At 38.3% G+C, this 19,789-nt stretch overlaps 1 protein-coding gene and 1 non-coding gene across 2 annotated transcripts in view; both read left to right on the top strand.

The window, feature by feature from the left end:
- The window catches only part of FGF13 (fibroblast growth factor 13), a 612,089-nt gene that overhangs the window by 188,845 nt on the left and 403,455 nt on the right, over positions 1-19,789 (top strand). The window lies entirely within an intron of this gene.
- LOC130038478 (U6 spliceosomal RNA) lies at positions 991-1,097 on the top strand. The gene has a single exon (XR_008794706.1). It is a non-coding gene; the product is annotated as a U6 spliceosomal RNA (small nuclear RNA).

The following is a 19,789-nucleotide window of genomic DNA, read 5'->3' as shown; positions in this document are numbered from 1 at the left end:
GTTCTTTGGTGGAGGTTGGGGAGGGTGGTTCATTTTTGTTTATTTCTGCATAGGAAAGCAGCTATGGGTATAGGAAAGGCCTGTGGTATTAGAGAGCTTCTCCTCTTCCACTTCCTAAAAGTGCTACTTTGAACACATCGATAGAGTACTCTATTTCCTGATCGTTGATCCAGAGGTAATAATGTTAACGTCATGGCCATCTGGTAAAATTTTTCTCAATTAGGCTATTTATTAAATTTGTTAAAATCAAATCTCAAAGACTAATTTATCTCATAGGGTTGAGTATGCAAAAATAGTCAAATTTACCTTTCTCAAAGTATGTGGATAAGTTTAGAAAATTGTTTTATTAATATTAATTCTTTACATGGTTTTCTGCAAAAATAGAGAAAAATATGTAGTATAATTTGCTTTTCCAAATAAAATTGATTTATTTAATAAAGCAATAGTTGCCAGAAACTCCACTTTTATTTTTAATGTAATCCAAATGCAAACTGGAAGTTCCCCTGCAGAGCTAAAGCAAAACAGAAGGTCCACAAAATATGAACAAATTAGCCACTGATTAACAACAATATTTCATTTTTGAGTGTAATCAGATGCTTTGACCCTTATTTTCTATTTATTTTATCAGCAAGGGAAAGTTCCCCCCAGAAAGTTTTTCCTTTACATCATAAAATTGAAAGGACAGAAAGCCCACTGAAGTCTTCTCTGTTCTCTTGAAAAGACAGCTGTCTGCCTTCAGAGACTATAAGGTTTATTAATGTGAGGCAGGAATGTAGTAGAGAAGCCATTAAAGAAATAACCATCTCTGACTTGTCATATGTCCTTCATCATTCAGATACAGGCAGAGTAGGAAACCATGCATGTGTAAACCACAGTTTCCTTATCCAGTCATCCGTCAATGGCCATTGTGGTTGAGTATTTGTCATGGATATTGTAAGTAATGCTGCTTTGAACATGGTGGTGGAAATAACCTTTTAAATTAACATTTCAGTGCTTGCTTTGGCAGCACATATACTAAAATTGGAATGATACAGAGAAGATTAGCATGGCCCCTGTGCAAGAATGACACGCAAATTCATGAAGCGTTCCATATGTTTTATCATAGTCAGAATGATGGATGCCACGGATAGAGATACAATACTGCAAGCAGCAAGGTCAAAGAAGGAAATCACATACAAAGGAGCACCCCTTAGATTTACAGCAGACCTATCAGAGGAAACCCTCCAAGCCTGAAGACAATGGTGGGATATAGTGAAAAAACTCAATGAAATGAACGCCTCACCAAGAATACTTTATCCAGCTAAACTCTCACTCAAATTCCGTGGAACGATACACCATTTTTTAGATAAACAACAACTCAGGAACTTCATAGGCTCAAAAACAAATCTAAAAGGAGGATTAAAGTGGCTCCTGATAAGAAGGAAAACACTTATCAATACAACCAACTCCTACACAAAACCAATCAAGAGACACAGAGTGGCAAAATGGATCCAGAAACTGAAACCAGCATTTTGCTGTCTACAAGGAACTCATCTGACCAGTCAGAGGAAACAGAGACTCAAAGTTAAAGGATGGAAAACAATCCTGCAAGCAAAAAGCTTCCTCAAAAAAGCTGGGGTGGCCGTATTAGTACCTGACAACATAAATTTCAAATTAACTTTTCATATCTTCCAAATAAAGGCCCAGGTGTGGAATTGCTATATTATAATGAATTTTACTTTTATTATTTTCTTTTTCTTATTCTTTTATTCATTTCATGTTTGTCTTCAAACCCAAGGAAACTTGCCCATGAGAATGCATTCTCACTGAGCTAAGTTACCAGTCTCCATGTTTAGAATTTTATTCTTCGTACCATTTTCTTTTGGTAGGGGCAGAGTGGGTCACACCTGGCTGTGCTCAGGGCTTACTCCTGGTCCTCCATTCAGGGATTACTCATAACAGTGCTTGGGGATATGTGCGGGGTCAGGGGTTGAACCAGAGCCTGCTGTGTGCTAGGACCTCCATACAGTTTTTCACAGATCCTGTATCAGTTTATAGTCCCCCTAATGATGTCCGAAAGCTCCTTTTTCTCTAACATTCTCATAGATACTTGTTGTGTTTTATCTTTTTGCTATAATCCATTCTCACCGATGTGAGGTGATATTTTATTCCCATTTTTGATTTGTATTTCCTTAATAAAGAGTGATAATGATAGTTTTGTCCATGTGCCTGCCAGCTATCTGTATGTCTTCCCTTTTGATGGGTCTGTTCATATTGTCTCCTCAATTTTTGATAAGGTTGTTTGTTATTTTGTTTTTATTCAACTTTGTGAGTTCTTCATGTATATATATATCCACTATTTGGGAGAATTATATATATAATATATATATATAATTATATATATATAATATATATATAATTCTCCCAAATAGTGGATTACTCTTTTGTTTTTGTACTGAATTCTTTCTCTCTATACATATTTCTAGTTCTATGAAATCCAATTTGTTTTAATTTGGGGGATGTTTTTATTTTCTTTGTCTTTGTTTTGGGGGGAAGAGGTTTTTTGGGCCACACAAACTCAGGGCTTTAAAGCCAGGGCTAAATCCCTGGCTTGAACCTCGAGTATCACTCCTGGTGGGTTCAGGGAACCATACAGGGTGCCGGGGATCGAACTGAGGTCAGATGTGTGCAAAGCAAGCACCCTGCTTGCTATACTATCTTTCTGGCACTTCCCTTGTCTTTAGAATTGAGTTGTCAAATACATCTGTGAGATTAATATACTAAAATGTCACCTATGTTTTCTTCTACTTTTTAATGATCTGCACCTTAATATTCATTTCTGAATCTTTAATCTATTTGCAGTTATTTTTTCATATAGTGTTAAATGTTTATCCACTTAAATTTTTTTCACATGGTTGCCCATTTTTTAGTACCTTTTGTTGAAGAGACTTTCTGTTTTGTGTGCTATTGTGCCTTTGTTGTAAATTAACTGTTTATATATGAATTGGTTTGTTTCTGGGCTCTCAACTCTAGTTGGCAGTTTGCTTTTGTTACAACACCTACTGTTTTGATTACTAATGTTTCATAGTATAGTTTTGTGCAAGTAATCAGACAGGGAGCCTCAGGCAATGGGGATTCAAAACGTCTCTATGTCTTCAAATCAAGCCACCCCAGGTCATGGAGGCCAGAAACCCATTGAGATTCAGAAGCGCCAGGTCCTGAGAAGACTGGACCCTCTCAGAGGAAATGCTACTGCAGAAGCTAAGAGCATGATAAGAATTCTAAAGAGAGGGTGCTGTAGTGATAGCACAACAGGTAGGGTGTTTGCCTTGTATGCAGCAAACCCGGGTTCAATCCCCAGCACCCTATACAGTTTTCCGTGCAGCGCCAGGAGTAATTCATGAATACAGAGCTAGAAGTAACCCCTGAGCATTGCTGAGTGTGACCCAAAAAAGCAATAAAATAAAATGAAAATAATTCTAAAGGGAGAGAGTACAGTGAGAAATCCTTGAATGTGGCCAACCCACGTTCCATCTCTGTCATTGCATATAGTTCCCTGAGAACCACCAGGAGTGATCCCCTGAGTGCAGAACCAGTAATAGAACTTGTGCATCACTATGTGGTTACAAAATCCTTCCAAAAATAATGTAGAAGAACTCTTCACCTGGACAACATCCTAAAAACCTTCTTTATCTCCAGGCTAAATCGGTGCAGTATGGGAAAATTTGTCCAACATTGACTTCTAGTGGCACATCCCCCATCTTCTCAAATTGATGGAAATATTTGCCAGGATTGAGACTTACCCACACCTCTGCTTCTGAACATAAGATGTATTACTTCTATGTTCTCTCTCTTTCTTTTATTTCTTTTTTAAATTTATTTTTATTTTTTAATTTTTTTAGTGAATCACATGAGATGCAGTTACAGACTTACAAACCTTTGTGATTACATTTCAGTCATACAATGATTGAGTAACCATTCCTCCACCAGTGCCCATTCTCCACCAATGTTTCCAGCATCCGTCCTGCCATCCCCACCCCATCCCCCTGTCCCGGCCTCTGTGCCAGGCGCATTCATTTTGCTCTTTCTCTCCTTTTCAGTGTTATAGTTTGCAATACAAGTAGTAAGTAGCCATCATGTTTGGTCCATAGTCTACTTTCAGTATGCATCTCCCATCCCTGTGTTATATCTTGAATGCATTTTTCTCTTTATCTTCCCTAATACTTTCTGAATATTTTATTTCACTGTCTTCTTCCTAAAATACTTTTATGAACAATAGATAGTGAACATTCCATTGTCTTCTATTATCTTATGATTGCATTAATTTTGGGGTGTGGGTCTTTTGTGATTCCATACACATTTTATAATTATTTAATGTATTTCCTTGGAAAATACCATTGTGATTTTATACAACTTTGAATCTATACATTTATTTGGGTAATATGAACATTTTAACAATGTTTATTTTGTAAATCCATTAACTTGGGGTATCATTTCATTTGTTTATACCTCCTATTTCTTTTAATAATGACATATAGTTTTCAGTGTAGAGATCTTTTACTTTCTATGTTAATCTATTCAGCTTTGAAGAAATTTTGTATCTTTATTGAAAGGTAATTCTGTGTGTCTCTTAGGAAGATCAGAATATTTTGAACAAAATTTCAAAATATGTTGTATATCATATAGCAAATAGTGTAGAGAAACTGTATTTATGACTAGATGACATAAGCTTCGAGTTTGTGATATGATTTAGCTTCAGGCTTTTAGAGAAAAAGGGCAGTTTCAAATATGTGATCTTTAAATTGGATAGCTTTTTATGTCCTTCCAGTATCTCCACAGAGAGTAGCAAAAGAGATGATAATTCCTTGTAATTTGTCCTTGACAAATATGGTATGATTTCTTAATAATAAAGTGTTATTGAAGTCACATGGCATGCATTTTACCTTATATCATAAGAAGTCCAGTGATATCGGTATGAGTATCTTAAGAAGGATTGCTCATTTAAGGAAAAGCTGGGTACCAACATTAAGTCCAAATACTCTAGTTTAATCAAGCTTGATAAAAGTGAAGTATTTGGAGGTCACAGAGAAAGATGTCTGACTATGCCCCAGCTATGCCAGATATCCAAATGAAGGTATGAGGTATAGAAGTGGGTAAAGGAGGTTTTGACTTTATTTTTTGTTTTGTTTGGGGCCACAATGGATGGTAATCAAGGTTTACTCCTGGCTCTGTGCTTGTTATCACTTCTAGCAGGTTTGGAGGGCCATATAGATTCCAGAGATCAAACCTAAGTCAGCTGCATGCAAGACAAACACATTACCTCCTGTACTATCTCTCTGACTTCTTTTTTAACTTTTGAATATCCAGCTTAGGTGAATTTTTAGTTGATTCCAGATGCCACCTGTTTGCCATTGCAAGAAAGACCCCCTGAGGAAGCACCTCTGAACTTAGCTGAGTCAATGCAGAGAACTTTGACATAATATAGAACATTGGATTTGGCTGGAGCAATAGCACAGCGGGTAGGGCGTTCGCCTTACAAGCGGCCAACATGGCCGACCCGAGTTAGATTCCTCGGCCCCTCTCGAAGAGCCCGGCAAGCTACCGAGAGTATTCGATATGCCAGACACAGTAACAACAAAGTCTCCAATGGAGACGTTACTGGGCCCGCTCGAGCAAATCGACGATCAACGGGAGGGCCTTGGGAGTCACTAATTGAAAAAAAATGTTTTTTTCCTAAAGGAATAAATAATTGGAACAGATGCTTAAATCACACACCCTTGTAGGCAGATGCACATAGGAACTGGCAAATATGTGTAGCTGACACAGGAATATCTGTATCTGGTAGAATCATTGAAGGACCTGTCACTTCCCTTTAAGAGGAGACCTATTGATTGCCACTGACTCAGGTTAGTGAACCTTGGCCTTCAGATAAAGATACTCTATATCTGGCCCACACTTTACTTTTAGTCTTTAAACACTGTGGTTTACAAAACTGTTCACAATACAGTTATTTCCGTCACTCAATTTATCAACACTGATCCCACCACCAGTGTAATCGTCCGTCCACCTTTGTCCCCAGTTTCTCACCCAATCCCCAAACCTGACCCCTTAGCAGGTACAAAATAATTTATTTTATATTCTTTGTTACAACCAATTGGCTCACATAATTATTGAAATCTGTAGCACTGTAGCACTGTAGCACTGCCCTCCCATTGTTCATCGATTTGCTCGAGCAGGCATCAGTAACGTCTCCATTGTGAGACTTGTTACTATTTTTGGCATATCAAATACATCATGGGTAGCTTTCCAGGCTTTGCTGTGGGGGTGAGATACTCTCAGTAGCTTGTCGGTCTCTCCTGGAGGGGCAGAGGAATCGAATCCTGGTCGGCCGCGTGCAAGGCAAATACCCTACCCACTGTGCAATCACTCCAGCCATTGAAGACTACTGAAATAAAATTAAATTGATGAAAATTGTTATGTCTCACAATAGGAATAGAATTATTAAAGTCATTGAGGGTATACTAAGCTGTTTGTTGCTAAGCATGGCCATCGTTTACATGGTGGCAACTGTGGGATATATGCAGGTGTGGCTGCTGCCACTTCTGGTCATATGAGTGGAGGAATTCTAAGAGGTTGCCTTCCCACACTCTGAGAAGACCCTCAGAATTTCCAACCCGAAAACTAAAATACCCATTTTTTGTCCACTTGGCATCTCCATAGAGATAAGATGGGATGCAGTGAAGTTAGTTCATTCTCATGGTGGCAGCTGTGGGGTGTGAGTGTTGCCACTGGGGTTTCAGCAGGGCCTATTTTTATTCTTATGACATGTTCTGTATATTGTGAGCCATGGTGTACCCACATTACTTCCTTGACTGACCTCACACAATAGTCAAAATCATAGTTGGCAAGGTACAGTCTGTAGGAAGACTTTACACCCCATTTCTGTAAGCTTTATAGGAAATTCCCCCATGTGTTTACTTGTAGTATATTGTTGGCTTTGCCAACAATGGCGGAATTGAATAGTCTAAACACATAGTTTGAAATGCAAAGCCAAAATTATTTACTCTTTGACCTTTACCACAAACGTTTTAATATCTGGTCTAAATCTTTGTGCTAAATGGTATATTTATTTTAGATTGTGTATACTCTGATTATGTACACTTATACTGGGTCTGACATCTTTCTTTTATGATAATGTTCTTACGTTCTCTTTTCTGGGGACTGCTAAGTAGAAAAATTCAGCCTCAGTTGACAAGCATATGGTTTCATTCATATTATTGATTACTGCATGTAAGTGGTTATTGTGTCTATGCTTTTCATATAAGGAAATGGATAGAAAATATAAGTTTATTTTTTTATTTTTATTTATTTATTTATTTTATTAGTGAAACACCATGAGGTACAGTTGTAGATTTACAATTTTTTGTGCTTGGGTTTCGATTATACAATGATCAAATACCCATCCCTCCATCAGTGCCCATTTTCCACCACCATGGATAATATCCCTCCCCCCCATCCCCCCATCCCACCCTGCCTCTGTGGCAGGGCAATCCCTTGTGTTCTCTCTCTCCTTTTGGGTGTTGTGGTCTGCGAAAGAGGCATTGAGTGGCAAACATGTTCAGTCCATTGTCTACTTTCAACATGCATCTCCCCTCCTGGGAGGATCCTCCAAACACCCTTTATTTGGTGCTCCCTTCTCTATCTGAGCTGCCCTTTCCCCTAGAATGCCCGGCTGGCCTCTAAGCTATGGAGTAATCCTCCTGGTGCTGATATCAGCTATTCTTGGGTATAAATCTCACAGAAAATATAAGTTTATTAAAGTCATGTGGCTACTTACAAAACTGAGTTAGAAAGTGAGCCCCATCTACTGGTTTCAAATGTTTGATCTTATCTCCTAAGTCTGTGCTTCCAAAAATTTTATTTTAATAATGTATACATGCATGCATTTTTATGTTTCCATTTATAGTTTGGCACAACAGTACTTTTTTTCAAGACACCATGAGCCCAATATCACTGTCACCTTCCTCCCATTGTTCATTGATTTGCTCAAGCAGGCCCAGTAACATCGTGAGACTTGTTACTGTGTTTGGCATATCAAATATGTCATGGGTAGGTTACCAGGCTTTGCCGTGCGGGTGAGATACCCTAGGTAGCTTGCCAGGCTCTCCGAGAAGGGTGGAGGAATCAAACTCGGGTCGGCCATGTCGGCCACGTGCAAAGCAAACACCCTACCCACTATGCTATTGCTCCAGCCTAAAAGCCCAATATATATCAAACAAATTAAAGCAGAAATTTATTCTATCAAAGTGCTCCATGATCACACCCCTTCTCCTGCAGCAGACACAGGACTCAACACATTGCAGCTTAACCTAAACACAAAGTCGACCTTCTCAGAACCTAAACCCAAAATTTCATTATGAGACTTCTACCATCAATATTAGATCTAGTCTTTATCCTTTCTCCCTCCCTCCCTCCCTCCCTCCCTCCCTCCCTCCCTGTCTCCCTCCCTTCCTGTCTCCCTCCCTGTCTCCCTCCTTCCCTGTCTCCCTTCTTTCCTTCCTTCTTTCCTTCCTTCCTTCCTTCCTTCCTTCCTTCCTTCCTTCCTTCCTTCCTTCCTTCCTTCCTTCCTTTCCTCCCTTCCTTCCTCCCTCCCTTCCTTCCTCCCTTCCTTCCTTCCTTCCTTCCTTCCTTCCTTCCTTCCTTCCTTCCTTCCTTCCTTCCCTCTCTCCCTCCTTCCTTCCTTCCTCTTCTTCTATACTCAGTGACAGTGATTTCCAAGGCAGTTCATAATAGCACTGTAGCATTGTCCTCCCATTTTTCATTGATATGCTCGAGTGAGCACCAGTAACGTCTTCATTGTGAGACTTGTTGTTACTGTTTTTGGCATATTGAATCCTCCACTGGGAGGATTCAATATTTACAGTAATCCGTGGTGAAGGGTTTCTGTGTGTTTGCTATTGCATACCTCAGATCTTTTGTGTTTTATACATTCTTTTTAAGGTATGCAAAACAGTCAGTTTTGCTAAAATTAATTTCTTCTATGTACTGTACTGTGACACTTCCTGATGTTAAAATATTTGAGAATAAGTGGTTAACATGGAAAGAAGTTAATATATTGGTTCCTGATTTCTCTTTCTCTAAGTCTATCCTGTCCTTTTGTTTCTTCTACCTGCATTTTTATGCATTTTTACATACAGTGACATTAAAGAAAGGGTATTAATGGCCCTTGGCCATGCATTTAGCATATTAAAGATATATTCTTACTTATGGCTCATTGATATTGTGTGAAAATTAGACTTGAAAATAACGTGTTTATATTTTCAAGAAAGAAAAGCAAATATACTAATTGGCATTGTGTGCTTTAACATAACCATCAGTGTGTTCTTCTGGATGTAAAGTGAATACACGATGTAACAGTAAAGTATGAATGATATTATATTTAGACAAATAAATTGCTTGAGAAACATAAAGACTAATCAGACTTAGGACTTACAAAAGACTCATGATATGCCCTATTGCTTTGTACTAAAATTTTGCAACATCATAAAACATACTAACTATGCGGGTATGTTTTTCAACATTTATATTTTTAGAAAATATTAAATAGTGGTATTCCATTGTGGAAAAGAGATTTATTAATATCACTCTCAAATTCAGAAAGATCAGTGTCACATTATGTAACTATCTCTGAATCAGTTCGATTGTAAGTGACAGTAGCTTTTATAAGGTCTAAGGAAGCTTATATAAGAACAAATATTTTCCCAATACAATCAAATGCCACTTTGAATAAGGGGCACAGTTGAAGAGCTGCAATGGATATGTGTAATGTGTGCTAAATTCGTGATTGCCTTGGGCACTACTAAAGCCACACTGGGTAATTGCACTTGACAGCCAAAAAAGAGGAGCTAAAGAAATGTGGCAGTTTCACCTCCTGTGTCTATTCACAAACTCCCATGGTGACCTCATTAATCTCGGGGAGGAGAAGCACTCAAAAAACTGGCTGCATAAAGCCAGACAGGACTGCTTGGAAAAAAAATCAAGATCCGGTCCATCTGCCACTGGTTTTCTTTGTGCTGGTGTTTGGCAACTTTATAAAGTGGTGTGCCAAGATATGTTGGGTCACGGTCAGGGGAGGAGAATGTTGACTGAACATGGTTAGAGTAGTAGCAAACATTTTCCATACCTGCTGTGCGTGCCAGGCATGGGGGTTCTGGTGACAGCACCCCACCTCTTTGCTGCTGTTGTTGATCACCATGCTGCTGTCACGAATGAGAACAGAACAGCAGAGACAGCCACGGGGCCTTCTACCAGTGACAATGGACAGCCATGTCATCATTTGCATAATTTTATTTTGTATGCCAGAGGATACTAATGTGTGGCTTTGATCTCAGAACACCACGCCATTTGTTGGACTGCCGGATTTTACTTGCTTTGGATGTTTTTCCAAATGATCAATACTTTAGTGGCCAAAGAGACTGAATGACTTCATATTTGAATTACCCAGCATTTGTCATGACACTAGCTTCGGGCCAGATACTACTGCTCTGATCACTCGGAATTATCTCATTTAATTCTCTTAATGTTTTAAAGGTAGTGTCAAGTATGCTCATTTAAAAATAATTAAATCAAGACCCTTTCCACCAATTCATGCTGTGATCTTCCTTGATAAAATAAAAATGTATAACGTCACTAAAAATGTTAATTCTATCTTTAAATGTTTAGACCATTGTTAAATATTAGGAATTGTAAATAACAGGGAAATTTTACTGATGAAGTGACATTGAGGACAGGAAAGTAGGGACAATAAAAATATGAATGTAATAAATGACATGGAATCTACACATGCCAAGGGCAGTCCTGAATGCTGTTGCAAGCATTAAAATATAATCCATGAATTAGATGCAGGTTTAGCCAATATAACCAAATATTTTGGAAGCCAAAGAATTTTCCAGATGAAACAAACAGTATTCCACTTTTTATGACTTATAAGAGAGTTTAGAATGAAAACGCCTAAAAGAAGACCCAACACTTTGATTTTGGGAAATCAGCAGTGATCTTACCAAGAGCCCATTCTAGATATGGAAATGGTAGGAGGCATATACCATAGGCTAAGGGAGTGAGTGGGACATGAAAGAAGAAAGGGCCCTTGGTGAAGAATTACTGTCAGTATTTTAGCTGGGGGAGAAGTTTGTGATTACTAAAGGACATGGCCCTAAGGAAGGAGTGTTTTAACTTTTAAGACAATGGTGCTGCTAATGTAACCATAGTTTGAAAGAAAAGTCTTGTGTGAAGAGGCAGTTTTGAAATGTAGAAGGGAATTTGAAAGCCATGTCCATGATGTGAAGAGGAAAGATGTTGGCTACGACACAAGAAGAATGGATGAAATTGAACTGGATGAGGAAACTCCCAATTGTCCCATTAAGAGAAGAAAATGAGACCAAGTGGGATTTCTAACTGTGTATGATGGTGATATCAAAAGTTAAAGAAACCATAGCTGAAAACCTCAACTGTATTAATTAAATAGGAGAGCAAACTAAACATTGAAATTGGAAAAGTCTGAGACTGAGTAACTACCATATGAGCAAGAAAGTAATAGGTTAGCAAGGTCACTGTGGAGAGTATAGTGTGGATGATGAAAAATATAAATGTATAAGAGTATAAATGCTTAAATGCCAACAAAGATAGAGATCTTGAATTTGTAATGATGCTAAATTTGCTGATTTGCGTGATCATCTCTCGCCGATAGACACAGCGAGTAGACTTTAGTACTAGACCAGGATTTGGAATTTACACTGACCAAAGTACATTAGTAGTACAATAGATGAAAGGACTAGGAAGCAAATAGTTGAGTTTGTAGTGAACATACCTAGGACAGGAAGGATGTTCAGATAGAAGCCTCGCGATCTGGATGTAAATGAAGTTCAAATCATTGAATTGAAAAATTCTTGCAGGGTGATGTCATAATCTGGTGAATAATATGATGATAAACCACAATAAAATCACTATGAATAGAGCACATGTATGGGCACTTTTGTGGGCCATGGCAAGATAGTTGGGATACAAGCATTTTGCTGGAGCAATAGCACAGTGGGTAGGGCGTCTGCCTTGCACGCAGCCAACATGGCCGACCCGAGTTCGATTCCTCCGCCCCTCTCGGAGAGCCCGGCAAGCTGCCGAGAGTATTTGATATGCCAGACACAGTAACAACAAAGTCTCCAATGGAGACGTTACTGGGCCCGCTCGAGCAAATCGATGATCAATGGGAGGGCCTTTACTTTACTTTACTTACAAGCATTTTATAAAATCATAGGTTTGCATATAACGATTACGTAATAATGATCATAATGTTGGATTACTAAATAGTAGGCTCACATTCACAATATTCCAATATCAAGATGAAATAGTAGGTGGATGAATAATCAGCCTTCATTTGAGAGTCTGCAGAGAAAAATGTGATATCAGAAAAGAGCTAAGTTTATTTAAAGGTATGATGTGGAGGTGCATTCTATCAAAATTCTGTATACGAGTGAATTCATCTACCAGGGTCTTCAGAATCCACGGGCCTCAGTGGAAGCCTTAGGTAAAGAGTAGTATGGGAGAGGGTAATCAGAATAATGTAGGAGAGAAAGGGACACATAGCCAGTGACTGAGAATGAAAGGTATGTAATGGAAGAATTTGGGGGACTTGTTGACCTTATGTTGTTGTGTGAAGACAATGAAAATTTTTTAACTTTTTTCTTTTTTTCTTTTTTTTTGGGAGGGGTCACACCTGGCGATGCACAGGGGTTACTCCTGGCTCTGCACTCAGGAATTACCCCTAGAGGTGCTCAGGGGACCATACGGGATGCTGGGAATTGAACCCAGGTCGGCCGCATGCAAGGCAAACGCCCTACCCGCTGTGCTTTCACTCCAGCCCCGACAATGAGAATGTTTATGACTCTTAGACAGTATGAGTTTAATCGTCTGATGAGCTCTATAGGAATATCTTGAGTGACTACATCTGGAGTCAGAACTTCAGCTTATAAAAGAATCTTAAGCATCAGGGCTTAGAATTTTGTCAACAAATTTACCAGAATGACAGTTTGCTTGAATGCTGATTTATATTTAACCAGTGATAGTTTAAAGGTTTCATGCATTACTTAATACTTTATATTCTTATTAATTTTTCTATCTTTTATTTATTCATTTATTGTGCCCCTGCCTTGTTTCAGAGAAGATTTAAGACAGGTATTCAGTGATTTAAAATTTGTGTATATAGCTTCATTATGTTTGATGGGAAATGTATCACCAGTTGATTTGGGGATTTTTTAAGGGGGCTGATCTGGCTTTCCACCCTCACTTGACTTTTTTATATGCTGTGAGGTGAAACGATTCCACGAGATATAAAGAGCATGCAATATTACAATTACATATTTTGAATTAGTCTTTTAAGAATGGACTCCAGGGAATCTTCTGGCCTAAGTATGTTGAAGTAGAAAGACATATCTGTGGATGTCATTAACAACTGCCTACTGGTATTGGTGACTTTTGTAGATTTGCTGTCATCACCATGGACATATGAAAAAACTGGGCTGCAGCGACAGCACAGCGGTAGGGCGTTTGCCTTGCACGCAGCCAACATGGCCAACACGAGTTTGATTTCTCTGCCCCTCTTGGAGAGCCTGGCAAGCTACCGAGAGTATCTCGCCCGCACGGCAGAGCCTGGCAAGCTCCCTGTGAAGTACTCGATATGCCAAACACAGTAACATGAAAAAACTTACCAGGAAAAAATTATAGACCTATACCAAAGTACTTAAAAGCAGGAGAGACATGTAGAAATATCTGTAACACTGTTTTTTCTAATTATAAAAGTAAGGCAAATTCATTGTGAAAAATATTCCAAACTATAGAAAATCAATAAAAATAAACATTTCTAAACTTACAACTAGAGATATTTATTGTTAGCATTTTATGTGTATTATATCATCACTTATTCCATTTATATATTTTTTCAACTAAAATATCATGGGAACTTATTTTCATCTTTTTCCTGATTTTTTAGGAACATGATGATATGTTGCCAATTATTTTCTACAAAAGAATAGTGAAAATAACATTCCAGAGCCAGAGCTGTTGTACAGCTTAGGGTGCTCATGTCGCAGGCAGTAGACCAGGGTTCCATCTCCCGCACCGTCATATGGTCCCTTGAGTCATGCCAGGAGTTAACCAGGAGTTATCCCTGAGTGCAGATTCAGGAAGCCCTGTGCACAGCTGAGTGTGACTCTAACCGCCTACCAGCTCCCCACCACTAAAGTATTCAATTACTTAGTTTTGTTCTTTTAGCCAATTGCCTTATGATTTAGGAGTAGGGAGGAGAGGGATTCTTCCAAGCAGTGCTCAGAAACCCAGAGGCCACTTACAGTAATACTCAACCCAGTGCTGCTTTGGTCCAACAGTTCAAGGGGCCACTAGCACCCCCTATGCAGTGCTCTTGCAATTTATCTTTTTTTAAACTGTATTTCTTCCTATCTTCCTGTTGACCTTTCATTTTTTTGCTGTTAGGATTTACACTTGAAATCAGATTCATCCTTGGGATTATTGTGCTGTGGACTTATCAGGTGTGTTAGTGATTTACATAGGTGAGTTAAAATTCCAGCCCACAGGCTAAATCTATCCTGCTTCCTATTTTTATATGGCCTATAAAATAAGAATGCTTCTAATTTTTTTTTAATTTTTATTAGTGAGACACCATGAGGAACAGTTGTAGACTTATAAATTTTTGTGCTTGGGTTTCAATTATAGAATGATCAAATACTCATCCCTCCACCAGTGCCCATTTCCCACCACCACGAATCCCAGTATCCCTCCCCCCCACCCCCCTCATCCCACCCTTCCTCTGTGGCAGGGAATTCCCTTTTGTTCTCTGTCTCCTGGGATATATCCCAGAGAGGCAAAAAAGTATAGTCGAAGTGACATCTGTACTTGTTTGTTCATTGCAGCACTCTTTACAATAGTCAGAATCTGAAAAAAACTTGAGTGTCCAAGATCAGATGACTGGTTAAAGAATCTTTTGTACATTTACACAATGGAGTCCTATGTAAATGTTAGAAAAGATGAAGTCATGAAATTCACATACAAGTGGAACTACATGAAAAGTATCATATTAAGTGAAATGACTCAGAAAGAAAGGGATAAACATAGAAAGATTGCATTCATCTGCGGAACATAAAGTAACAAAATAGGAGGCTTCTAATATTTTTGTGAACATTTGTGTGTGCACAAGCAGAGCAGGGATCAAACCTAGAGCATGTGCTCTACACTGATATATCAGCCACATATTTAGAGATGAATATTTTCTAAATAAGATGACACTCTGTGATATGTGAAAAATATATAAAATTTACATTTCATTGTCCATTAGTAAAGTTTAAAATATAGTTGTTTGTATATCACTTATTGCTCCTTTCATGCTCCTATGGCTCAGTTGATGAGCTGCAGCAGAGACTGTATGTCCTGCAATGCCTAAAATATTTAATATCTGGAACATTTTTAGTAACATAAAATTATAGGGAATATCACTCCTTTATATTAACTCTGATCATTTTCTTTTGACTTCAGGGTAAATCTGTGCCCTCATTTTATTATCTTCAGATTATAATCCCCAATGCTTTTGTAAAGGAGTGGCTGAGTTGGAGAATTTAAAGTACTTGGAATACTGCCATCCTTAGAACTGATAAACTGGACTGAAGAGCTAAGAAGAGCAGGTGGGGCACTTGCCTTTTTTCAGCCTATCTGAATTCAATAGCACCCAACATCACCTGTGAAACCCTGAAAGCCACAGCAAGACATTTTCCTTGAGTGCAAGTCTGGGACTAAGCCCAGAGCACAGCCAGGTATGGGCCCCAAACAAAACAAAACAAAAAAATAAGTAGTAAGCATTGTCATTGGAGAACACACAAATTTGTGAAGTGTTCCATTGGAAGGGAGCACTGCTAATTTCAAAGGACGTCATCCAAGTTTGATGGTTTGGGTGATTCATAATTGTATGACATATATCTGCCTTCTTATACCATTGCTATTGCCCTCTCATATGGCTGGGATTATTCTCTTTGATCAAGTAGTAGCTTTGAGTGGTAAGCATATCATAGATGTCCATTGTGGTTTAATGTGTTTCATTTCTGTCAGAAGGTCACATGGATTACAAATGTTAATAAAACTATGAAATTACAGAAAAGGAGGAGTGAAGGGAATAAAAAAAGAGTAACTTGATATAGAGTAGAAGAAATTATATATAGGGGACAAATTGGAATGTGATATTTTAAAACTTTAACTTTTTAGGACAATAATTATTAAAACGAGAGGCTAGGGAGATACAAAGGGATTAAAGCACTTGCCTTGCATGTGACCAACTCTACTAGACCTCAGTTCCGTCACAGTTATTACATATCATAATCTGGGCACTGCTAGGATGAACTATGAACACAATACCAGGAGTATACTCAAGGGACTGCCAGGTGTGGTCCCCCAACACAAAATTAAAAATAGTCAAGTGTAAGATAGTCCCATTTGTGTATCTCTGTTTTCACTTGCTTGGCCAGTGGTGTGACATCTTTGAAGATGCCGTTCACTTCAATATCATGGAGGGTTTTGCCAACCATGTCTTCAATGTACCTTATGGATTCCAGTTTGATTCTGAGGTCTTTAATCCATTTTTATCTTACTTTTTTACATGGTGTTCAATAGAGATCTGAGCCCATTTTTTTGCATGTAGCTGTCCAGTTTTGCCAACACAATTTGTTAAAGAGGCTTTCCTTGCTCCACTTCACATTTCTTGTTCCCTTATCGAAGATTAGATGATCATATTTTTGGGGGGAGATGTCAGTGTATTTAACTCTGTTCCATTGGTCTGCAGTTCTGCCTTTGTTCCAGTACCATGCTGTTTTAATTATTACTGTTTTGTGGTAGAGTTTGAAGTTGGGGAGGATGGTTCCTCCCATTTTCTTTTTCCCAAGAATTGCTTTAGCTATTCGTGGGGGCTTATTGTTCCATATGAATTTCAGGAGTGTTTGCTCTATTTCTTTGAAGAATGTCATGGGTACCGTTATAGGGATCACATTGAATTTGTACAGTGCTTTGGAGAGTATTGCCATTTTGACAATGTTAATTCTCTGGATCCATGAGCAGGGGATATCTTTCCATTTCTTTGTGTCTTCTTTTATTTCCGAAAGTAGCGTTTTGTAGTTTTCTTTGTACAGGTGTTTTAAGTCCTTAGTTAAGTTGATTTCTAGGTACTTGATTTTCTGGGGCACAATTGTGAACAGGATTGATTTTTTCATTCACTTTCTTCTCTCTCATTATTTGCATATAGGAAAGCCATGGGCTTTTGGGTATTGATTTATAGCCTGCAAATTTACTATACAAGTCTATTGTTTCTAGGAGTTTCTTGGTAGAGGTTTTAAGATTCTCTAAGTATAGTGTCATACACCTGCGAATAGTGAGAGCTTGATTTTTTCTTTTCCTACCCAAATGCCATTAATATCTTTTTCTTGCCTGACCACTATTCCAAGTACTACCAGTACTATATTAAACAGCAGTGGAGAGAGTGGGCATCCTTGGCTCATCCCTGATCTTAGAGGGAAGGCTCTTAGTTTTTCCCCATTGAGGATGATGCTTGCTGTAGGCTTGTGGTAGATGGCTTTAACTATATTGAGGAAAGTCCCTTCTATCCTCATTTTGGCAAGTGTTTTCATAATAAACGGGTGCTGTATCTTGTCAAATGCTTTCTCTGCATCTGTTGATATGGTCATATGGTTTTTATTTTTTCTTTTGTTGATATGATGGATTACGTTGATTTATTTCCAAATGTTAAACCATCCTTGCATCCCCGGGATGAATCTCACTTGGTCATGGTGTATGATCTTTTTGATAAGTTGTTGAATTCTATTTGCTACTATTTTGTTAAGAATCTTTACATCCATGTTCATCGGGGATATTGGCCTGTAGTTTTCTTTTCCTGTGGTGTCTTTGTTTCCTTTTGGTAGTAGAGAGATATGAGCTTCATAGATAATGTTTGGGAGAGTTTCTGTTTCTTTAATTTCCTGGAAAAGCTTGAGAAGAACTGGCAATAGGTCCTCTTTAAATGTTTGGAAAAATTCGCTACTGGATCCATCTGAACTTGGGCTTTCTGTACCTCAAAAAAAACCGTGACCAAAACACAAAGACAGTCTACAGAATGGGAAAGGATATTCACCCAATACCCATCTGACAAGCAGTTGATATCAAGGATATACAAAGAACTGGTTGAACTTCACAAGAAGAAAACATCCAAGTTTATCAAAAATGGGGCGATAAAATGAACAGAAACTTTTTCAAAGAAGAAATACAAATGGCAAAAAGACACATGAGAAAATGCTCTACATCACTAATCATCAGGGAGATGCAAATCAAAACAACAATGAGATACTGTCTCACACCACAGAGACTGGCCCGCATCCGAAAGAACAAAAGCAACTGGTGTTGACTCAGATATGGTGAGAAAGGGACTCTCCTTCACTGCTGGTGGGGATGCCGACTAGTTCAGCTCTTTTGAAAAACAGTATGGATGATTCTCAAAAAATTTAGAAATTGCGCTCCCATTTGACCCAGCAATACCACTCCTGGGAATATATTCCATAGAGACAAAAAAAAGTACAGTCAAAATGACATCTGCACTTCTATATTCATTGCTTCATTGTGAGGTATTCAATATGCCAAACACAGTAACAACAAGTCTCACAATAGAGACATTACTGTCCTGCTTGAGCAAATCAATAAACAATGGGGGCACAGTGCTATGTTTATTGCTGTACTGTTCACAATAGCCAAAATTTGGGAAAAAACCTGAGTGCCCGAGAACAGATGACTAGTTAAAGAAACTTTGGTACACAATGGAATATCATGCACCAATTCGAAAAGATGAAGTCATGAAATTTACATACAAGTGGTACTACATGGAAAGTATCATGCTAAGTGAAATGAGTCAGAAAGAGAGGGACAGACATAGAAAGATTGCATTCATCTGGGGAATATAAAGTAACAAAATAGGAGACTAACATCCAAGTACAATCGAGATAAGTACCAAGTTATTCACTCCATGGCTTGAAGGCCAGCTGCACATTTATGGGAAAAGGCAGCTCAGATTGAGAAGGGAACACCATTTAAAGGGTGTTGGGAGGATCCTCCCAGGATGAGACATTCATGCTGAAAGTAGAGTATAGACTGAATATGATTGCCACTCAATACCTCTTTTGCAAACCTCAGCACCCAAAAGGAGAGAGAGAACAAAAGGGAATTCCCTGCCACAGATACGGGATGGGATGGGGGGATGGGGGATGGGAGGGATATTGGGATCATCGGTGGTGGAGAATGGGCACTGGTGGAGGGATGGGTACCCAGCCATTGTATAACTGAAACCCAGGCACAAAAGATTGTAAGTCTACAACTGTACCTCATGGCATTTCACTAATAAAATTTTTTTAAATGATGGACATGTACATAAAAATATTTTTAAAAAATAGTCAAGTAATTCTCTCAATGTATATCCAAAGAATACAGGAATAATATACAGAAAAAATAAGACATATTTATTTAAGTGTATTACTAAAAATTATTTCAGAACACAAAGATTGGCTACAGTTCTTTTTATATAGATTGCAAAGTTTCTTTTTTAACTTCTTTCTATATTCATGATTTTTCCTTTTCTACCATCATGAAGGAAATATTCCCTTATTCTTACCAAAATAAATTCACTTGTTTGACTTCCTCTACCATCCTTCAGTCACATGTCTTGGAG

The sequence above is a fragment of the Sorex fumeus genome, unplaced genomic scaffold (genome assembly GCF_029834395.1).
Source record: "Sorex fumeus unplaced genomic scaffold, SorFum_2.1 ptg000075l, whole genome shotgun sequence".
NCBI classification, from domain to species: domain Eukaryota; kingdom Metazoa; phylum Chordata; class Mammalia; order Eulipotyphla; family Soricidae; genus Sorex; species Sorex fumeus.
The sequence above is the reverse complement of the archived record's forward strand: the minus strand, read 5'-3'. Positions and strand labels throughout refer to the sequence as shown.